Source organism: Myxocyprinus asiaticus, chromosome 4 (assembly GCF_019703515.2).
Source record: "Myxocyprinus asiaticus isolate MX2 ecotype Aquarium Trade chromosome 4, UBuf_Myxa_2, whole genome shotgun sequence".
NCBI lineage: Eukaryota > Metazoa > Chordata > Actinopteri > Cypriniformes > Catostomidae > Myxocyprinus > Myxocyprinus asiaticus.
The window spans coordinates 54,887,318-54,911,137 of NC_059347.1; the positions used below are offsets into that span (position 1 = coordinate 54,887,318).

The window sequence follows — 23,820 nt, forward strand, 5'->3', positions numbered from 1 at the left end:
CCATGTGTACATATAATTTCTCACAGTCATTCAATTAGTAACCATAAAGATCAAAATCAACATTTCGATTCTGTTACTTTAGGAGTAATGCAGGAAAACCATTTGCAATAGTGATTTTTTTTTTCATACACGGAAATATTTATTGGCACAAATATAAAAATCACCACATTCAAAATCATTCTGACAAACAAAATACCTCTGTGATACTCCAGTATCAAAACATTTCTACATAGCCACATATTCAATCAATAATGTACACAAATTTAAGATGAATTCGGATTTATACAAAAAAGTATATACACACAGTTTGGCACAATCTGACTGTCTGATATGTAAAGGATCTATGAATTCATACTGAGGACCCAGTCAATGCTCTCCAGCAGGAAGCTCATATTATAGTGGGCAGCGATGTTCCGGAACACTTCCACCTGCTCAGAGAAACTCTGTAAACAAACCAAACCAGTGGAAATGAGCAAAGTTACAAGACACCACATTACTGAACAAGAGCATTTAGTCAGTGGTCTATTAGCTTTAAAACAAAAGTATGAAATTTTAAGTGCAGCTCAAATACCTTTGTGGTGAAGCTGAGGTTGAAGTCTCCAGAACAGCTACAATACAGTGGCATGTTTGCTTCCTTCACCCCTTTGCATTTCGAACATTCCTATGATGTGATCAAGATAAATGTTTTCCATTCAAGTTACTGAATACTGTATGCCAGAGTTCGCTAGGACATGCGCCCTTTGGGTGTGCCATAGGCAGTGTTGGGTGTAATCTGACTACAAATTAATTAGTTACTGTAATCTGATTAATTTTGAAGTAAAAAATTTAGTGTAACACATTATTGGCCCTATTTTAAGAGCGCTATCGTAAAGCGCAGCGTTATGGCATAATTCATATGCGCAAAGTCAATTGGCATGGCCATTAAGTTATGGTATTTTCGTGCAAGTATGCACCAAGTCTAGGCGCAAATGGGTTTGGTGAAATCACATGTGCAACGTGCTAATGGGCTAGATCAAGTGCAATTTAATTCTGAGGTTTTCCTCTGGTTATTGCAGCATCGTGACCTATTGTATAGTTCATTTCCTGTCAAGCACTAGCGATATAAACAAAGAGCACATTCATAAGAAGTTGGTAGTGTAAATGGACTGTATGCAATGAATAAGAAGAATAAAGAATAGGGACACGCTCCTTTTATATGCTTAGAAAATGTTATTCTCGTCAGGATTTGGATGTACGCTCCGTTAAATTCTAAGGAATGCAAGTATTATTTTTTTGGGGGGGGGGGGGGGTTATTTTCTCCCATTTTGTCCCCAATTTGGAATGCCCAATTCCCAATGCGCTCTAAGTCCTTGTGGTGGCATAGTGACTCCCTAGGACAAATGTCAGTTGCCTCTAAGACAGTCAATCCACGCATCTTATCACGTGGCTTGTTGAGTGCGTTACCGCGGAGACCTAGCACGTGTGGAGGCTTACGCTATTCTTGCACCGAGAGCAAAAACCACATTATGGTGACCACGAGGAGGTTAGCCCAACGTGACTCTACCCACCCTAGCAACCGGCCAATTGGTTGCTTAGGAAGCATGACTGGAGTCACTCAGCACACCCTTGATTCGAACTTGCGACTCCAGATGTGGTAGTCAGCATCTTTACTTGCTGAGCTACCCAGGCCCGAATGTAAGTATTATTAATCATTTTCATCTACTGACACACAATTCATTGCTAGTATTAATAGTGATTGTATCGGCACGCACTACACTTCAACCGGTCGATTTTGAACAACGAAATTATTTTATTGAAACAAAAAATTAAACTGAAAATATTTCTAAATTCACATTGCACTTCAAAAGAAACTAAAATATAAATCAAAATAACGAAATGGTAAAAAAACAAAACAACATTTATCAAATCCAAAATTTTATCCTCTCCAACTTCTTTCACCGGCACGTTTTGCAGTGATTTAAAGATCACTCTATGACACCAACGTGAAAATACCAATATAAAATACAATTGTAAATATAAACATAATAATAATAATAATAATAATTAAACCATGTCCAATAAATGGTTTAACACAAATCTAAAATTTTTGTTTGAAAAGACGGCTATTCACGTCAAGGACATAATTTCATGTTCTGCTATATTTTCAGAGTTTGGACATGAACTTTATCATCATTTGCTGGTAGAATCTCCAAACTGAAAATGTAGGAACTGAGTTTGGACTTTGCGCTGAAAACAGAGGTGGTATTAAAATGTCCTAGCGCAATGACCAATTTCTCAGGTACTGTAAATAGCAAATCGTGCTCTGCGCCACTTCATTAACATACAACACACCCACAGTTTGCACACATACACCCACAAATAGTGCAAACACTCCCACCCATGGCCACTTTTGCTTTGCGCTGGCACGAAAATTGCACTTAAATTAGCGCTCTCAAGAAATTTAGATAAGACGTAGCGCATAGTCATTGTGTGTAGCACTGCGCTTTCCACACTCACGAAAATAGAGCCATATATTTTAAATTTAAGTAATCAGAATATAGTTACTGCCTTTCAATTAAGTTAAGGGTTACACATTTATAAAATAAAATATGAATGTTTGTGGAATTTAAAACATTAATTACAGTATGTTCAATTTGTGTTTCTGTGATAGCTGAAGGGCGTTCACCCACTAGTAAGTAATTATAAGCGAGTGGTGCTGAGTGTATGACTTGTGTGCAACAAAACTTATTTTGAATTTGTTGAGAGAAAAAAATTAAAATAAAAAATAACTTAAAAGTAATTAATAATGTGATTCTTTTTTTGATGAAGTAATCAATAAGGAAATCTGATAACAATTTTATAGAAGTAATTTGTAGCAGATTACTTTTATTTACTTTTTAAGTAACTTACCTTACCAGTAACACTGGCAGTAGGATATGTTTCCATGCTTGCTTTAAATGAAGAACTGAAGTAATCAAAGCTAGTAATTTATATATATACACACACACACACACACACACACACACTGTAAATAGGGTTTCAGTGGATTCAATAATTAAATTTATATACATTAAAAAAAAAAAAGTTCCCTGAGGTTGGCTGATGTGTAATTAATAATTTCTGTACACGATGCTCATAATGCAGATTTATGCAATTTAGAGCTCTACTTGTATCACTTGCTAATGTTTTCCCTTTTTTTAAAAACTGCATTAAACACGGGAAATAGGGGTGAGTAAAAATATTGTTTTTCCAATTAATCGCGATCTTCATTTGAACCGATATCGATTCTTATATCCCAAGATCGATCTTTCACTCAATGCGCAACCCGGCACTACAATTAGAGGAAATAACTTGCATTTGCAACCAAATTTCACGCTATGAGTGGATATATTTGGCAACTGGCTTGTAAATTATTACATTTCACTCACCAGTTATTGTGTAGTTTAGTTGTGAAGTGTTCAGCAGCGAGATCCTTTCACAGCGTGTTGAGAGTAAAAGTTGTGCAGTGTAATGTGTGTGTTTTTTTTTTAGAGACAGTACCGGTTTTAGCACATGTTCAACAAATCAATGTAAATACTTGTAAATAGTAAAAATTATGCAATTTAACAATAAATATGTAACAAAAATAATATATGAAATATGATATCTTATTTATTGATTGAATATATTGATTTGTTCATTTTTAAAAAGATAAAATGTGACCAAAATAAAGAAAAAGTAAGAAAATATAATTAGTAAAATTGTACCTAGTTAAAAGGTCCCCTGTATAATTAACAGCATTAGCTGGGAGATCATTTATTTCATATGAAAGCAAAAGGGACATTAGAACTGAAATAAATCCATATGAATCGATATTGAAATCAAATCGAAAACTTGTGAATCAGGAAATCTGTTTCAATACCCAGCCCTAACAGGAAATACAAACATGGAACTTAAACCTGCAGTAACTATACTGTCTATAACTATTTAGAGATATATAACATAGAAATGTTGCTGGCCTATGCAAATTCCTCCACTGGTGTTTGTATTTCTATATATGATGGTGTTTTGCTCTTGTTTATTTTTTTTAGTTCTTGAGCTTCAAAAATTATCAAAATTAGACAATACAAAGAGAGCATTTGTAAACATCTCGTCTGGGTTTGATTTACTAATAAATTACCCGTAAAGAGGGTCTTCCTCCCTCACTGATAATCAAAGAGTTATAGTAGCAGCCAGAAATTGAATAAATGCGTTAATGGTGGTTAAATTATTTTTCATATTTCATTAAATTACATGCATTAATTTCAACAGCTAAAATAAATATATATAAATGAATGTATAAATGACATTCTAGAAATTCCCAGCCTATCAAGTGGAACAATCTTTCTTAGCCCATACTATATGTTTTACCTCTCCATAGAGAAGGCTGGAGGGCAATTTCCCCTTCACTCCTCCATAATTAGCAGGATCCATCCACAGCAAAAACTCCCAACAATGTGAGAAAGTGATGGACAGAGAGTGAAAGATCTCTCGTGAATGGATGCTACAACCAAAGGAAAGACAGCCAAAGAAAAATGTATCCTAATAATCTAACACTGAAGATGAAATTTCAGAGAACACTGAATAAGGATCTTCAATTTAAAATTAGGCTTAGAGTCGAAGAAAGAATTTGTTTGAAAACTCACAGTGGGTTTGAGCACTGACCTGTTAGTGATGTACTTAACGCATGTGATGGCATCATCAATGTGTCGTTTCTTGGTACAGAGGATGCGACGGTTGAAGTTTCCATAGATCACTGAGGATCCAAGATGCTTAAACTCTGCCACAAGCCTGAAAGGGTTCAAAAACTAATTATCAATTAGAGGTCGACCGATATATCGGTTTTAGTGATTAACTGGTGCCAATAATTGCTTTTTGGAACTATCGGTTATCTGCAAAAATCTATACTGACAGTTGCCTATAGATTTTTTTTATTCCTCTTTCTTTCTCTGTGGCTTGCGCTACAGTTAGAATGGCTTGGTTCTAAAATATAACAGCGGCCTCTAGGGTGGAAATAAAATGATCACTGACACCTTTTGGGAATTTGCTGTAACTAATCTTTTTTTTGATAATATTAATCCATATTTTTATCCTCACCTTAATATATATTTTGTTATTGTGGTGGCCAGAAGTTTGGAATAATGTTCAGATTTTGCCGTTTCAGAAGGAAATTGGTACTTTAATTCACCAATGTGGCATTCAACTGATCACAGTCAGGACATTACTGATGTAAAAAATAGCACCATCACTATTTGAAAAAAGTCATTTTTGATCAAATCTAGACAGGCCCCATTTCCAGCAGCCATCACTCCAACACCTTATCCTTGAGTAATCATGCTAAATTGCTAATTTGGTACTAGAAAATCACTTGCCATTATATCAAACACAGTTGAAAGCTATTTGTTTCGTTAAATGAAGCTTAACATTGTGTTTGTTTTTGAGTTGCCAAAGTATGCAATACACTGGCATGTCTTAAGGTAGTGTTTGATCATGCGGCGAGCCCCGTGCCGTTGCCAGTCCAGTACGTTGTAGCTTATCTCGTCAATAACATGCACAGGCACCACCGGGAACTCCTCCAGTATCATCATGCTGGCCGCAAGAAGCCGCAGCTCCCAGTTAGACTGAACAGCAATCAGGGTTGGACCGCGACGCTCCTCCTGTAAAGAACTTGAGACATTACTGTTGCACTGCTGCCCATCTGCTTAAATTCACTGTGCTTTTGGGTTTGTTGTGCTTTAAATGAGACTGAGACATATTGAGACTGTACTTTGTAATTGGGGAGTATGCATTGCAATGCACAGTAGATGGCTTTGATGTCGTTTTTAGCACGCACTTCAAACAGATGTTTCTCAGGTGGTAGAAGCTCTTCTGTTGTCTTCTCTAGTAGTGATGTGCGCTCTGCTCCATACAACGTGGTCAGGTTTGGCATTTGATTACTGCGAACCTGCAGGAGTGATGCACAGAGTCAAACAGAATGGTGTTTTAAAGCTCTTTGGAAATTCCAGTTCTGCAAATAGCCCTATTTGTTGAAAATGTTTACTTCTTAAGAAATCTGGTGTGTGCCAATTAATTGAATAATATAAAACAAATCAATCAATCTCGTATCTTAAATGTTTCACTTTGAAAGTTAAGCATTTTAAGAAACGCTTAACAATTGTATACAGTTTGACACATTGGATAAATGCTTAAATGGGCCATTAAAATAGCAACAGGTAGGCTATGCACAACACTGGACACCATCTTGGAATATAGTTATGTGACTGACCACATGTGATTCATGCAGTTGTTGCTGAAATATAATGACAGGTTAGATCAGCTGGGATTGAAATGTTTCAAGCTGAAAAATGGACCTTACCGTGTCAAGGACAAAGACACTGGCTTTGCCTTGTGATGGTATGAAGAGACCAAACAGAACTTTATGGCCTTGACAGTGATGGTACAGGTAGATATGCCTTACACTGCCTGTAACACATGAAAACTATTTATCTTGAATACATTGAAGCATACCCATAAAACATACTGACACACCTGAACAAAATGTTTAAGCATTGAGTGCATTTATACATAAAAATAACACATAATACTGGGACTACTGTACAAAAATTTTATTTTTATCTGACCTGGCTCAAGTTAGCTGAACTTGGCCAGCGATCACATCTCCAGGTGCTCCAGGTCAAATGTATCGGTCTCTCTGCCGGCCAGGTCTCTGACCAACTGTTTATTAAACACACACACGCAGTCCAGCTGGACCAGGGCCCGGAACAGCAGAGGAACCTACAGGTCATGTGAGAGCACGACACAAAGTCAGTTAAATGATCTGGATACTAATAACCTTCTCTAGTAATCAAGATAAATGCATTAAAATAAGATGCTTTCTAAATATAACAATAGCAGTATATAACAGTGCATTCAGCTCAAAATATCATGTGATAAGATTAAAATTCAAGTATTTTGGAGCAACAACGTGCTTATGGTGACAAAGTGATGGCTGTAATTATGAAATCAGTGACTCTCCCCTCAAAGTTTACTGATCACAAGTGGTAAGGAGTTGAATTTGAAATGCATGTCAATAGCAGGCATAAAGGCAATTTGTCCCCGCTGTCCACTTGTGACTGGATCAGCTGAAACAGATGTTAATACCAGGTGTAAACAGGGCCTAAATGTACATGTCAGAATGGCTGGGTATTGATACAGGTTTCCCGATTCGAATTCACAAAGTTTTGATTCCATTCAGATTCAATATCAATTCATGTAGGTATATTTCAGTTATAATGTCCCTTTTGCTTTCATATGAAAGAAATGATCTCCCAGCTAAAGCTGTTAATTGTACAGGGGACCTTCTAACTAGGAACATTACGAAAATATTAATTTTATAAATGTTATTATTTTTTCATTATTTTAGACACATTTTATCTTTTTAAAAATTAACAAATCCATGTATTCATTCAATAAATATGATATTATATTGAATATATTATTTACTGTTACATGTTTATTGTTTAATTGCATAGTTTTTTTTTTACTAGTTACAGGTATTTACATTGATTTGCTGAACACGTGCTAAAAACCGGTACTGTCTCTTTAAGAAAACCAGCATTTCTGTAAAGAACGTCTGTAAATCAGCACGTTAACGAGAGAGACTCAAATGACTTAATCTCATCCATAACTATTGTTTTTGATCAACAACTGACTGAATAGAATGGAAAGGGTATTAAAAGAGACAGTATTCAATGACAAATGAGTCGCGTGGACCTCGTCTTTGGAACCACATTACACGGAACAACTTTTACTCTCAAAACGCAGTGAAAGGATTTTGCTGCTGAATACTCCACCACTATTCTACACAATCACTGGTGAGTGAAATCTAACCATTTAACAGCCAGTCGCCCAATATATACATCTTGGTTAGAGTGAAATTTGGTTGCAAATACGAGTGTCTTCCTCTCATTGTAGAAGACGGTTGCGCATAGAGTAAAAGACAGATCTTGGAATTTAAGAATCGATATAGAGATCATTCAAATGAAGATCGCGATGCATTGGAAAATCAATATTTTTACCCACTCCTACATGTCAGATTCAAAGTACCCAGCCTGTAGTTAAGAAAAAACATTGGGAAATACTGCATGTTCCTACTCGGTAAGACATGGCACAACATGGAGGTTATAACTTTACATAATTATAAAATTATTTGAATTCTTTAAGAATCACACCTTTTTGCTGGTAGCTCCCTCTTCTTGCTTGGGAACTCTTTGATTGACATAGAAGACTCGTGGGATGTTGATTTACATGCAATGCAGGTCATTGCCAATCACAGCCCACAGCTTATAAAGGCCTGGGTGATTGGTCTCTGCAATCTAGAGGGAGTGGTTAAAGACAAAGAGCATGCATTTTCATAGTGCCAAAAACTGTAGTCATGTTTCACAGTCCAGAAATGACTGATTGGGAATGTTCATGGCAAATCTGTGTTCACACTAAAGTAGGGCTGTCTTGATTACTTGATTCAATTTGATTACTCGATTCAAAAAATTCCGGACGAGGGTCCAAACACATAACGACAAGAGGTGTCAGCTGTGTGACAGTGTTTCACTTTAGATTTGAAAAACAATGCAGGACCTGACAAACCGTACCATCACTTCAGAAATGCAACAGAACTCAAAACGATGACATCCAGTTTCCACAGACCAGCTGGACACACACGATAAGCTCATCTGCATGCGATTTGCAGTGCTGCACGTCCAGATGCGCGAGAGAAGGTGAGACATTCGTTTCCGCGCGAAACACTTTGGAATGCACTCTAAACCTATTTATCTACACAATCGTTTGCAATATAGCCTTTTATCAAGCAATATAAAATAATGACATAGACGTCTGTTGGACATGCAAAAAGTTACACACGAATTGACGGATGCACAAACACTTTCTGCTCAGTAAATCTGATTGAATCCATACGATCTGATAAGGTTATTTTCTGCAGATTATAATTTGTGTTCTGTTTTATGTGCATTAATTATCATATAAATGTAAATGCGATCTACCTCCTCATGTAAATTAGATTTCATGATGATTAAGTAATTGTAATTGTTCGCAAACTTGATATTTCATAGTTTATGGCCATTATCACAGATAAAACTCAATGTGGGAATCCAGAGAACGTTATTTACTGAATAAAGCCGCAGCTCTGTATGCTGTCAGTCAAAGATCAACGTGAGCCGTTAAAGCTACACAGCTGTGCATCTTGCGCCCCGTAGACACAATATAAAACTTGCTTACCTGAAGGAGAAATGAGTGGAAACATGCATCTCTCAATGACATGATTACTGTTAATACTGTATTCTGTGTTGCATGTACAGTAAGTTATAGTTAAAAAAACAACAACAAACAAATATAATGGCTTTTTAATCTCTTTTTAAAATGTTTAACCATGAATTGAACTCATCCTCAAAAAACAAGATTGGTAAGCAGACATTGTTTCTGAAAAGATAAAATATTTTATTCCCATGGCCTATTTTCTCATATTTGAGTTCTCAACTGAAATGTCTAGATCTTGTTGAACTAGTTAAAGAAAAAAGTAGATCTTGCATTTAAAAAAAAAAAAAAAAAAAGGTGGGCACATCTGAAGTTGCTAATCTCTGTCAGCTTGAATTATATACATTTTTATTTTATAGATCTGTTTTGGGTGTCTGTTGGCTTTAGATATTGATTGCACAATTGTTTTATTGTTGTTATTCAATTGTAGAGTGTATTAAATTTTAGGCTAATGAACACATTTTAGCCAAACATGACTTTACCTCGACAACTTCATGCAATCTGAGTAATGAAATAATTTTTCCAATTACTCGATTAATAGTCAGAATGACTGTTCAATTACTCATTACCAAAATAATCGATAATGACAGCCCTACACTAAAGTTCTGAGTCGCTGGTCTGTCTTACCTGGACAATCTGCCATGGCATGTCGAGAATACTACGGGCAGTTTGACGCAGGAAGCTGCCTAGTCCAGTAATTGGTCCATCAGTTATTACACCACCCCCAGTTGGCTGAGACTCTCCGTCAATAAAACGTCGCCACTTTCTGCGTTCCTTCCTCTGCCGAAGTTGCAGCTTCCATTTGCCCTTGTGGTAGCGCAACCAGACAAGAAGTTCTTCCTACACACACCAACACAGGTAAAAAGTAATTTGCCACATCCGAACAATGCCCCAACACACCTCTTTTTAGATTCAATGGTGACTAGCATGTGCATTCTGTCTACATTACCAGAGAGGCACCAATAGGTGGCGGTGGTCCTAGTATTTCTCTCCAAGACTGAGCGAGCTCCTGCTCTTGTGACTCAGCTTGGCTGTCCTCTCCCTGAGATGTCCTCTTCCTCTTAGTGCTGATGAGAATGGTGGGCTGCAGAGGGCACTGTGGAGCACCAAAGTCCCCCATATCAGGAATCTCACCTGTTGCTACAGTTTGTTGGGCCACCTGAGAGATAGAAGATTGCAAGTCCTTAACAAATAAGAACCATGGTATTCTTTAGAAAGAAAAGAACCTTGCAGTACCATGTAAATATAATGGTACATAAAAATGGTAATCATTCAGCACCATGGCATACATATCAAAGTACCATGGCGTTACCATATGATACCATCACTGTACTATGGTACTGCCACAGTACTTTTTTGTAAGGGGTGCTGTGATGAAGAGGAGGGTGTGGCCGGGCTGTGATGGAGCACGGCTGGCGCTGAATCAGCTGATTAGCGGGAGAGCGAGATAAGGGGCTGCCGGAGATGCCAGTTCGAGAGAGAGAGACGCACCGGCCGCATTGCATGTGTGTCTTTGTTGGTTTATGTTGGTTTTATGTTGAGTTTTTCATTAAACTTTATGTTGATTGTCAGCCGGTTCCCGCCTCCTCCTTGCCCATCCTTATACTGTTACAGTGGTGCCACAACCCACCGCTTCCTCGCCGCTTCCGAGCTGCCGAGAGCCAGAAGGGTCGCTGCCAGCCGGCAAAGAAGGGGAGGAGCGGTTCCGTCCGCCAGGGGCCGGAGAACTCGCTGCCGTCTGCTGGGGGAGAAGCGAGCTGGCGTCCGCCAGAGGGTTGAGCGGTTGAGTACCGGGCGACAGCGTGTCTGGGAGCCGGCGAACAAGTTTTTCTCCCTCTCCTCTCTCTGTCGCTCCGCCTCGCTCTTTCCCTCTCACCTTTCCCTCCCCTCGTCTCTCCCAAGGCTCCAGAAAGGCGGGGAAGACCTGCCGGCTCGTCTTTATCCCCCTTCCAGCTGCTTAGCCTGATTCAGTGTGTCTTCCCGGCCCGGCCCCGCCATCCTCCTCGTCACAGGTGCGCATATCAAAGCAGGCAGATAGACAATTAATGTGTGAATTAGTTCCTGTCTCTTTCCCTCACTGGTAAAGAGTTCACTGATCTTCTTCTGTTTGTAGATGTCATACGTTTACAGAAGCTTCTTATGCAACCAGTCTGGATGACGCACTCTGGGCACTAGATTTTTCACCTGAACAGAAATTGAAAGTGAAGAACTGAAAACAAGGTAAAATCTAATAAAGCAAATATAAAGCTGGCTGAGAAGACTGACAGAGGTTCCAATGAATCTGTATTTACCTGCTGTAGAGCTGCAGGAATAGTGATGATCTTCTGTATGGCACTGCCCAAATGCTCAATGTAGTAACCCCAGTCCAGAATCTAACATGGGAATGGGATGAATCAGAGATGAACAATAGAAATAATAATAATAAAAAAAACAATATAAACATAAATAATAATGCAACATTGCATTGGGTATTGGTTATTATTATATGCAAAGTTGATGCATGTTAAACTCAAGTAGACAGCATAACTGAACTCACAGATCTGATGTCAAGATTGTGGAGGCTGGGCATCTTCAGCCATTTGCGAAATAAATGCTTTTTAACACTTTCCTCTGCCTGAAAAATGGTGAGAGGGATCACCCTGTGTGAGAACGAATAGAATATATTTACTCATATATTTGATTTATTTCTAAGTAAGAAGAGTGTAGACAGGAAAGCAGGGTTGAAAGTAGGAGAATGAGATCAGGACATCCCCTAAATTAGACTCTAAACTGGATCCCCATGAGCCAACAGTTTTTTACATTTGAGAATGTGCACAGCCCACTGCACGACAGCTCTAACAGAATAAGCACTTTTGAGAAAAGTCAAGTCAAGTCAGGTTTAAGTGTAATGAAAAACATACACTAACATTGGTCATTGTCTGCACCCAGGCATATGATGGGAAAAAATATGCTGTTTACAGTCCATTCACCTCTCAGTGACGGGTGAGCCCTCCGGCTTACGCGAGATGACGTATCGACAGCTGAGGCCTGCGTCCTTCACCATCTGATCTCCAAGGAACTCAGCGAGATGCTTGGCAGTGCTGATGGAGGTGGATTTCTGTTCTCCGTAATCTTCCAGTTTATGCAACAGACCGAGTTTCCAAAATCAGCTCAAACAATTCTGCATCTGGCATATTTGCAGCCTTGGAGACAAAGGACAAGAATAATAACTCTTTCTCAGTGTTTTCCCACAAGACAATTGTTAATGTTTTCATAAAACTGTTTCTTATTATATCTCTGATAAAAAAAAAAAAAGCATAGTCTGACAAGCAAATAAAATCCCATTATCATACATAATCAATAATTCCTCTTTACAACTGTATAAGATTTTGTGACTTCTCATTTGGTGTTACCTTAGTCTGCCACTTAAGCCACAGAGGCGTAAACCTCTTCAAGAGTCATGCCTTTCAGAAAGGCCTCGAACACAGATGACTGGAAGATCTTAATGAGCAGGAGTTCTCCTCTTCTCTTCACCTCAAAACCCTTCAGCTCAGCCAGTGATCCATCCTCATTAAACACAGCATACCTGAGGAAAGACCTGCAACCTTTTAGTTAGCTGCCCAGATCTTTAACCACTATGTGATACCACCCTTACACCACAAATATTTTTCTTCATATTAAAACAGTCTCTCTTCTTACTGGTCCACACACATTAGAAACCTTTTAGTCATAATAAAAAGGTGTTGTTCAGGAAATTGTAATAATGCAATGAACTTGAGTGTACATTTTATGTTGACCAGCATCTCTCACCTCTTCTTTAGCTTTTTTCCCTCTTCTTTGGAGGCAGGTAAGATCATAGCCAGGTATGGCCCATCAACCTCAAAGAAGATGCTGTTCTCATCTCTGGTCTCTGATGCAGGATCCACAAGCTCCTGATACTGATGATTGGTGAAGCCTTCCTATACACAGAAACAATCAAAAATACAATGGCTCATTGAGATTCCTCTTTTTAAAATGTATAATCTTAAAACTTTTTTTTTTTTGGAAACTTTTTCTCCCAATTTGGAATGCCCAATTCCCAATGTGCTTTTAAGTCCTTGTGGCTGCGTAGTGATTCGCCTCAGCCCGGGTGGCGGAGGACGAATCCCAGTTGCCTCCGAATTTGAGGCCGTCAACCTGCGCATCTTATCACGTGGCTTGTTGAGCGCATTGCCACAGAGACAGCTCATATCAACCACGCTCAACTCACCATGCGCCCCACCGAGAATGAACCACATTATAGTGATCATGAGGAGGTTACCCCATGTGACTCTAACCTCCCTAGCAACCAGGCCAATTTGGTTGACTGACTTTCACAATAAGTCATATTAAACATGAAGAGCACAAGGTGAAGTATATAAATGGAGTGGATGAAGACAAAAAAGAAGCTAAATATAAAGCTGCAGAAGATTAAGACAAAGAAATGTGTGATTTTAATACAGTGGGTACCTTGCAAGCACTAGTACTTTGTAGTACTAAAGACAGTATTTTTGCTAAGTTATAAAGTGATTTCTGTAAGATCTGACATTTTAGTACCCTTTCCTCATGACATATCCATAGAAGGAGTTGAGGATGCACTTGTGTGCCAGCTGCAGAGACTCAGAGAATCTCCATGTTCTTACAGCGCTTCACCTCCACTGCGTCCCCGCAGTCCTGTGCTGAAGACAGCTTCTTCTTCCACACCTGGACACATTATAGGAAAGATTTATGAGACACACAAAAAAGTCCCTTCACCTGTTCACTTAGACCATTTATCAAAACTAAGAGGCATGGATAATTCAGAAATGGTCACAGTACTGATGTCAGAACTACTGACCACAATAACATAACTGTATGATTGCCCACATTCACATATTGTGAAGTCCTTTGAACTCATATCGACGGTCTCTGAAAGCTCGAACTGTGTCAACATAAAAATAATTTTCCCTCTGGCAAATAGTTGTGACTCTCTCCTCCAGTCTGGTCAGATGAACCTTCTTATAGGCTCTTCTACAGTAGTCTAGAAAAACAAATGACACAGAAAATTACTCAGCAGTGGGCATTCTCTGCAACATGTTCTCAAGACCCAGACTGAACAGCCATTTTATCGATTACATTTACATTATTAATAGATGCTGTCTTACCGAAGTGACTAAGACCCAAAAAGAGCTCAAATCAGGCCGTTCTATGACAATAGTCAGACAAAACCTAGATATTACACCATTTCTACTGGACTCCCTCCAGATTATTTAGACTTGGTCTAAAAGAAACACACAACAGCTGGCGATGCCAGTTGGAGGATGGAGATATAACCCATGCTTTCTGATCTTGTGCTAGGATTCAGGAGTTTTGGTTGTGAGTCTAGAATTTTGTTTGCGAGGTCCTGGGCACTCAAATTCTGTTCTGTCCCAGACTTTGTGTGTTGGGTGATGGGGCGGTTATTGATATAGCGTGATGATCGGGAAACAGATAATTTGCTGAAATCAGCAAAAAAAGAAACGTCCTCTCAATTTCAACTGCTTTTATTTTCAGCAAACTTAACATGTGTAAATATTTGTATGAACATAAAAAGATTCAACAACTAAGACAAAAACTGAACAAGTTTCACAGACATGTGACTAACAGAAATGGAATAATGTGTCCCTGAACAAAGGGGTGGTTAAAATCAAAAGTAACAGTCAGTATCTGGTGTGGCCACCAGCTGCATTAAATACTGCAGTGCATCTCCTCCTCATGGACTGCACCAGATTTGCCAGTTCTTGCTGTGAGATGTTACCCCACTCTTCCACCAAGGCACTTGCAAGTTCCCGGACATTTCTGGGGGGAATGGCCCTAGCCCTCACCCTCCGATCCTGCAGGTCCCAGATGTGCTCAATGGAATTGAGATCTGGGCTCTTCGCTGGCCATGACAGAACACTGACATTCCTGTCTTGCAGGAAATCACGCACAGAACGAGCAGTATGGCTGGTGGCATTGTCATGCTGGAGGGTCATGTCAGGATGAGCCTGCAGGAAGGGTACCACATGAGGGAGGAGGATGTCTTCCCTGTAACGCACAGCGTTGAGATTGCCTGCAATGACAACAAGCTCAGTCTGATGATGCTGTGACACACCGCCCCAGACCATGACGGACCCTCCACCTCCAAATTGATCCCGCTCCAGAGTACAGGCCACGGTGTAACGCTCATTCCTTTGACGATAAACACGAGTCCGACCATCACCCCTGGTGAGACAAAACCGCGACTTGTCAGTGAAGAGCACTTTTTGCCAGTCCTGTCAGGTCCAGCAAAGGTGGGTTTGTGCCCATAGGCGACGTTGTTGCCGGTGATGTCTGGTAAGGACCAGCCTTACAACAGGCCTAGAAGCCCTCAGTCCAGCCTCTCTCAGCATATTGCAGACAGTCTGAGCACTGATGGAGGGATTGTGTGTTCCTGGTGTAACTCGGGCAGTTGTTGTTGCCATCCTGTACCTGTCCTGCAGGTGTGACATTCAGATGTACCAATCCTGTGCAGGTGTTGTAACACGTGGTCTGCTACTGCGAGGAAGATCAGCTGTCCTTCCTGTCTCCCTGTAGCGCTGTCTTAGGCATATCACAGTACGGACATTGCAATTTATTGCCTACCATCTGTAAGCTGTTAGTGTCTTAATGACCGTTCCACAGGTGCATGTTCATTAATTGTTTATGGTTCATTGAACAAGCATGGAAAACATTGTTTAAACCCTTTACAATAAAGATCTGTAAAGTTATTTGGATTTTTACAAAATTATCTTTAAAATACAGTGTCCTGAAAAAGGGACGTTTCTTTTTTTGCTGAGTTTATTTGTTGAATTCTTTTTTTTTATATATATATATATTTTCTCTCTTTTTTTTTTTTATTATTATTTTTATTAATTTTATCCCCTTTTCTCCCCAATTTGGCATGCCCAATTCCCACTACTTACTAGGTCCTCATGGTGGTGGAGGACAAGTCTCAGTTGCCTCCGCTTCTGAGACAGTCAATCCTGCATCTTATCACATGGCTCATTGTGCATGACACCGCGGAGACTCACAGCACGTGGAGGCTCATGCTATTCTCCGCGATCCACGCACAACTTACCACACGCCCCATTGAGGGCAAGACCACTAATCGCGACCATGAGTAGGTTACCCCATGTGACTCTACCCTCCCTAGCAACCGGGCCATTTTGGTTGCTTAGGAGACCTGGCTGGAGTCACTCAGCACACCCTGGATTCGAACTCACGACTCCAGGGGTGGTAGTCAGCGACTATACCCGCTGAGCTACCCAGGCCCCCCTTTTTTATATATTCTTAAGTGTTTCCCTCTTGTCTTCTTTTTTTTTTTTTTTTTTTGTATTTGTATGTGTCTACTTTTATTTTGTTTCAGACCACTGGATGTTTGTAGGGGGGGGGGGTGTTCAGGGGGAAGGACATATAATTTTATAATTTGATTCCGTGCGTGTATGTTCTGTTTGTGTAATCCTCTTTCAAATCAATAAAATGTTAATATCAAAAAACATTAACAAAATCTAATGCCCTGCAGGTGGGTATGGAGAACAAGAATCTGCTGACCTCCCAAGCGTTTCTTCTCATGTCGAGCCTGTTCCTCTCGTTTAAGTTCATGGAAAGCACGAGGTCGACCATTAGGAAAGAGAGGAGGGAACTTCTCTGACTCTACTTGCTGCTGAATGCGATGAAACTGACTCTTACTGGCCGGCACTATCAGGGAGAAGATAAGAGCATGCACCGCTCAGATATTAAAAGCACTTACTCTGATAGCTATTAAGGTCTTTGTTAAATATGAATACCATTTGCAAATATATGTCCACAATTCTGTCACATATTAATGTAAAAACACAAGGCTTATTAAAATCACAGGCAGCACAAGTAGCTTCATCAACCATGGCAGAGGGCTTGAAGGGGGGGTGAAGTAAAATATATTTTCACTGATTTGCAGAACTTGATCCATAACCAGTCCAAGATGCAAAACAATCATTCTTTGTTCTTTGCCATTTCATTGTCATAAGAAGGAAATTATTACCTTAAGTACCAGTCTAAAACTGAACTGTGGCATACCTGTAATGTGTTGGTAAGGATGATGTTGGGATACATAGCCCCCACATCCAGATGGTAAATAAGAGGACACTCGATTCTATTGGGCACTTCCTTCAGAGAGATCAGCTTCCTCTTGTTCTCATCACACACCTGAGACACAGATAAGTCACATTATACATGACATATTTGAAGTTTACTCAGAAAATCAAACACATATATGTGTGAATATGATAATCCAGAAAAAAAGGCATCATGTCATATCTGTAGATGCTCGGACAGTTAGTAATTATTGGCAGCATGCAAACATTAAACATATGGCTCCAACTTACCTCATTGTAGTTGGTGACCTGCTCGAGTGGAATCTTCTCCTCTTCCTCGATGGCATGATGAAGAGTTCACTCCACCCTCTGAAGCAGGAAATCAAATGCTGCTGGATTCTGCCAGAACAACATACATTATAAATAATTATGGCACTATAAACAAACACTCAAAAACAAATCCCATTTGGATTGGTTAAAGAAAATCTAAAATTACCATTATAAATCGGCAGGGAATATCACTGCGGAACACTCCAGATTCCAAAGCTTCTACGTGGCCACCCACATAGGTCTCAGAGTCGAGGACGTGACCATCATCTGTGAGCTTATTAAAAACCTGCTCCTGCTTGTTTGGGAAGACGATGTTGGCGTGGAACGCCTGGACCATCAGCAAGGCTTCACACAGGGTACCGGAGCCTTTTCGCAAAACCTGTTTACAAATTGCGTGTCCACACACACACACACAGTATGAAGCAAAACAAAGATGCTAAAAACTTGCATTATATCGACAGCTTTGCATCATCACAGTGCATTAATAAATATAATGAGAAATAGATTTATTGAGAATACAGACCTCATCGGGTTCCATAGGGATAATGGTGCAAAGAGCAAAATTGAAGGGATGAACATATTTCATGTAAAGGTAGTATGTGGCCACAGCATCAGACACTGAATAGGTGGCCAGAGTCTGAAAAACAAACACCACAGAAGGCGAAAAAATATTAAATTAAGCACAGACACTTACAAATCCCCTGTTACAAATGTCTAATAGTTTTCCAGGCAACCAAGTCAAAACTGGAGATTCATAAACTTCAGCGAGTATTTTGATTAAATGTTCATTTTGTTTAAAGAATAGCTGTCAGTATAAACGATTTATGTGTGTGACAGTGGCTAAGCACAGCAAGAGCACCTGTGGTTCTTCAGTAGCCATTCGGCACTTCTCCTCTGGGTCTAGCTCGACAGGGTTATAGCCTAGCTTGGCCTTTGCTGCAGCTTTCAAGTTATGGCTTCTTACAGGCAGGTAACTGTCTCTCTTTACCCACCTGAGTGAAAAGAGAGGGGAGAAAGGGTATGATCACTAACAAAGTCATTATTACCCTTCTAAAGGGTGTACAGTCCCTGGTTATGTCATAAATACCTGAGGCAGTCCATGAGAATAGCCTGGCTGGCTTTATATTCCCCCTGATTGTCCTTCTGGAAACCAATCTCCTGGTGCATAATCAAGCCGAGATGGGCCACCCGGGCCTCCACAAATGGCCTAAAGACATGGACACACATACAGTATAAACTATAAACACAAAAGTTTTGTAGAAACATAGGTAAATAGAACACAGGAACTGCAGACTGTAGCAGACAAAAAAAGAAAACAGTGTAGAGAAGTAACAGGCATCAGTAGGACGTAATTTATGATTATCTAACACAAACCATGCCATACCAGTCAAAAAAGTTTCCGTTATAAGTGACAAAGATGTTAGGTTTGGTCTCATGGAGGTGTTCAAACCATCTCTGGATGAGAGCAGTGGTGTACAAGTTGAGGCCAACATTTACTGTTGAACTACATTCTTTGGGTTTAAAAAACAACTTATCCCTGAAGAAAAACATGATCAAGCAATGAAAAACATAGCTACATTTTTCCTATCTTTGTCTTAAAATTGACAACACATAATTCTGGACCAATCCCCTTTTACTGGAGTGGAGGCACCAAGTATCTGCTTAGTAAATCATGCAGTGCTTATTGTGTTGAAACTCACTTCATCAGGTTCATTAAATACAGTGAAGGGACCCTCATACTCAGGTTTTGGGGTAAACTCAAAATCCTCTATGTCCTCAGAAACAATTTCTCTGTTTGTGATGAGAAAGCCCTGAAAAAGGACACAAAAATGTACATTGTGAAACATGTTACACAAATGTAATCGAGATGTAAAACAAATTCCATTATTGCATGGAAAAAAAGAAAAATATTTCAGTAACATACTGTATTTCACAGCGATGTTAACAGCTATGTAATGATTGCATTGTTGCATACAATCTGACAGCTCAGAGCAAGTTACTTACTCTAGACCCAACTGACCATCTATCGTGTATGAGATCATCATGATCTGGTCCGTTTCAGCATCAAGGAACTTCAGTGGGAGTTTAGTGGTCTCGATATCAAACGCCAACACTACAGGATCCTTAGTCAAACAGGGAAACATACTGTCATGCAATGATTTAAAACAATTCATGCAGAATCCTTGATAAATGAAGATTATCTGCACAATCGTGATTCACCAGAGTCAAGTAACATTTTACTTTTATTTGTGATAAAGGTGTGCATCTAATAGGGCACATCGTATTCCCGCACGTCTACGATGTTGTCAAGTTGTTCAGCCATCTTCTTTGACGAGCCATCCTCATCCTCTGTCACTACACTACCACCAACCAAAGCACTGAAACACACAGGAGACCATGAGCAATCTATTTGATCAAATAACAATGGTACATTTCTGAATTGTGCAATGCGGCAAGTTCTACAAGTTACTTGCTTTAAGTTAAGTTTTGAACCTTTTGTGTTACCGCAACATAAACGTTTTAAAATAAGCATGACGTCTACATTTACAGGGTGCTTTTAATGAAGTAGCAAAAAGCTGAAAAATTACAACAACAACAAAGCAAATGAAAACTTGGATAACATGCTGGTGTAGGCATCACTGGACTTCTCTCGCTCCCTGTTCTTGCAGACAGCAGGTGAGATCTCCCTCTTCACTTTAATAAGGTCATTCACCGTGTTAAAATACAGTTTGATGTAGCTCCTCTTCAGTCCCATAAGATGATTTGGCTTTAAAGAATACAGCATAGTCATTCACGCTGTTGAGTAAAAATGGAAATGTCCACTAAATAATCATGCATGGCCATTCATGTACTAATACACAGATGTTACGGCTTATTTTACTTGTTATAAATGGGTAAGATGAATTAGTTAGAGAAAGAAACAAGTAAGGATAAATTAACTTTCCTTACCAGATCCAAGTCTTCTTTGGGCACAATTTCTAGTTTTGCCACTTTCCCTTAGAACATCTTTGACAGGAAGGAGATGACCTCCCTCTCACAGTTCTGTCCCCAACACATAACAAGATAACATTCAATCCATTCAGCATTGTGTCCTCAAAGTTTTTTATTCAATACAAGAGATGTAAACTCACCTTTTTAGTGGCCACATAGAAGTAAGGGTTGTAGGGATGAGCAACCTAAGAGGAGAAAAGTACACAAAGAGTGAAAATGACAACATCATGTCTTCCTCCATATTCCTTTTGGAACACAACACATTGGTAAAGTTCAAGGAAAAACACCCAGTGACAAAATTTGCAATTTCGTTTGGTGATGTAATGCAAAAATTATACACTTGAGCTTTAAATAATGTTTTCTTCCAGTGACACCAAATGAAGTGCTGCATTATTTTTGCATAAATGTGACGGAGGATAAAATACACATTGAAAAAGACGAAAAACACCTTTGGCATTTCATTTAGAAGAAAAACCAGTGCAAGGAGACAAAAATTCAAGGTGGTGTGGCTTGGTAGTTAAATGTCTTGGATGGAGGGGGCCTGGGTAGCTCAGCGAGTATTGATGCTGACTACCACCCCTGGAGTCGTGAGTTCGAATCCAGGGTGTGCTGAGTGACTCCAGCCAGGTCTCCTAAGCAACCAAATTGGCCCGGTTGCAAGGGAGGGTAGGGTCACATGGGGTAACCTCCTCGTGGTCGCGATTAGTGGTTTTCGCTCTCAATGGGGCGTGTGGTAAGTTGTGCGTGGATCTAAATACTGACTAAATATCGAGAGAGTAGCATGAGCCTCCACGTGCGGAGTCTCTGTGGTGTCATGCACAACAAGCCACGTGATAAGATGCGCAGATTGACGGTCTCAGAAGCGGAGGCAACTGAGACTTGTCCTCCGTCACCCGGATTGAGGTGAGTAACCGTGCCACCACAAGGACCTACTAAATAGTGGGAATTAGGCATTCCAAACTGGGAGAAAAGGGGATAAAAAATATTTTTAAAAATGTCTTGGATGGTAGGTAACTTAAAAGATGCCAGTTCGAACACAAAAGAGCTGATTCAAGAGCTATCACTCACTATTGTGCCATTGATCTTGTCTCTGTAATACCGGTAAGTGTACTGTATGTCACTTAGGGATAGTTCACCCAAAAATGAAAATGTTCTCATTATTTACTCACCCTCATGCCATCCCAGATGTGTAACTTTCTTTCTTCTGCTGAACACAAATGTAATGTCTCAGCTCTGTTAGTCCATTCAATGCAAGTGAACCATCCTGTGCATGCGCAAGAACCACCCCCTGTTGCTGATTGGCTGGAGTAGTGTTGTGTGGATCGGTCTGTTCCACTTTGTTTTTGTCCCATTTACAGAGCCAGGGCTGTGTACAAATACTTAGATTTTTTTTCAGCCCACCCACAGAACGGACAGCTAGTAGACTGTGATGAGATATTTGCAGAATTTGACAAAAAGTGTATTGGATTAGAATTACTGAGTGTACCTTTAATGGATGAATTTCCTCCACCCACTGAAGAGCCAGCTGAATTGCTATCATTTCTGATGTGTAAACTGATAGATTTTTTTTTATCTTATATTTGAATTGGGGAATGACCACTGCAGCAGCTGTAGGCCCAGAATCAGGGTCTTTTGAACCATCTGTGTACATTTGTAAACAATGGAAATACTTCTGGTCTAAATATTGCTTCACTACCTGCTGCTTTGAAAAACACCTTTGTTTGTTATTAATACAGTCCAGCAGCCGGAGATCGACTGAAGGCATTGGAAATAGCCAAGGTGGTAAAACTGGTACAGCCACTGTTGGACTAACATCAACACCAAGAATTCCCCTACGCTGAGCCTCTTCACCTGCAGTCCATCCAAAGCTTTCCAACAGAGAGTACTCATACTCCCAGCAGTACTCCAGTACTTTCTTTACAGGGTGAATATTTGCATGTCCTTTTTCTGTTGTCCAATAAACCATTTTTAGTTGTAATCGTCGAAACTCTAAAGGCATTTCTCCCATTTCCACTTGTAATGATACTACTGGTGATGATCTAAATGCACTGCAGCAAATTACATCAACCTTTTTCTTCCATAATGTTGATGCTGAGCTATATACAATATTTCCGTAATCAATTGTAGATCTAATCTGTGCACTATATACCCTCCTTAGGGAGTGACGACTTGCACCCCAGTCTGTCCCTGCCAAACACCTTAGAATATTAATTCCCTTCTTACGTTTGTCAACTATTTTCTGAATGTGTGTGCCAAATGTCAATTTCGAGTCCATCCATACTCCCAAAAACCTAACCACTGATACTTGCTCTAATAAGTGATCATAAAGTTTGTATTTAATTTTAGGATTTTTTTTCTTTCTTGAAAAGCATATTACCTGAGTTTTAGTCACAGAGATTCTAAATCCCCAACAATGTGCCCAATTTCCAACTTCATCTATTGCCTCCTGCATTCTTTTCTCCACATTTTTAAAATGTCTTCCTCTTCCACAATGCTCCATCATCTGCATATAATGAGCTACCTATCTCTGGCCTTACATTATTATTATATTAAAAAGATTGGGACTTGAAACACTACCTTGGGGCAAGGCTGTAGATTTGCTTGTTTTGATTATTGGGATGGTTACCTCCCCACCAATATATATTTTTTTAATTGGCCTACCCATTAAAAAACTCATAATCCAGTTGTATGATCTCCCCTTTATTCCTATTTTATCCAGTTTAATTAATAACCTTTCCTTCCACATCATGTCATAGGCCTCCTCAACATCAAAGAACGTTATGTGTTGGTACCGCGAGCTCCAGTCCTCTTCCGGCATTATTCCCGCCCCTCAAGATTTCAACCAATGAAAATGCAACTCCACGGTTATTTCGTCTCATTTATTTACTTTTTAATTTTTATTATTTCACTTTTCTATTATTTGTAATTTATTAGTATCTATGTATCTACAATGCCGAAATTAGGATAAACTTGGCAAGAATCATCACTGATGTTTTATCGATATCAGAGAAGACATTTTCATAATGTTTTTTCTTCTTCTTCTTCTTACTTTCTTAAGTTTCTTAAAGTCGCATGTATCAGTTTGGGCTGATATTGTGTTGTGAAAAAA

At 39.5% G+C, this 23,820-nt stretch overlaps 1 pseudogene; it reads right to left on the reverse strand.

The window, feature by feature from the left end:
* Positions 1 to 341: 341 nt before the first annotated feature.
* On the reverse strand, positions 342 to 22,677 carry LOC127439776 (DNA polymerase epsilon catalytic subunit A-like; annotated as a pseudogene).
* Between the last annotated feature and the right edge of the window lie 1,143 nt (positions 22,678 to 23,820).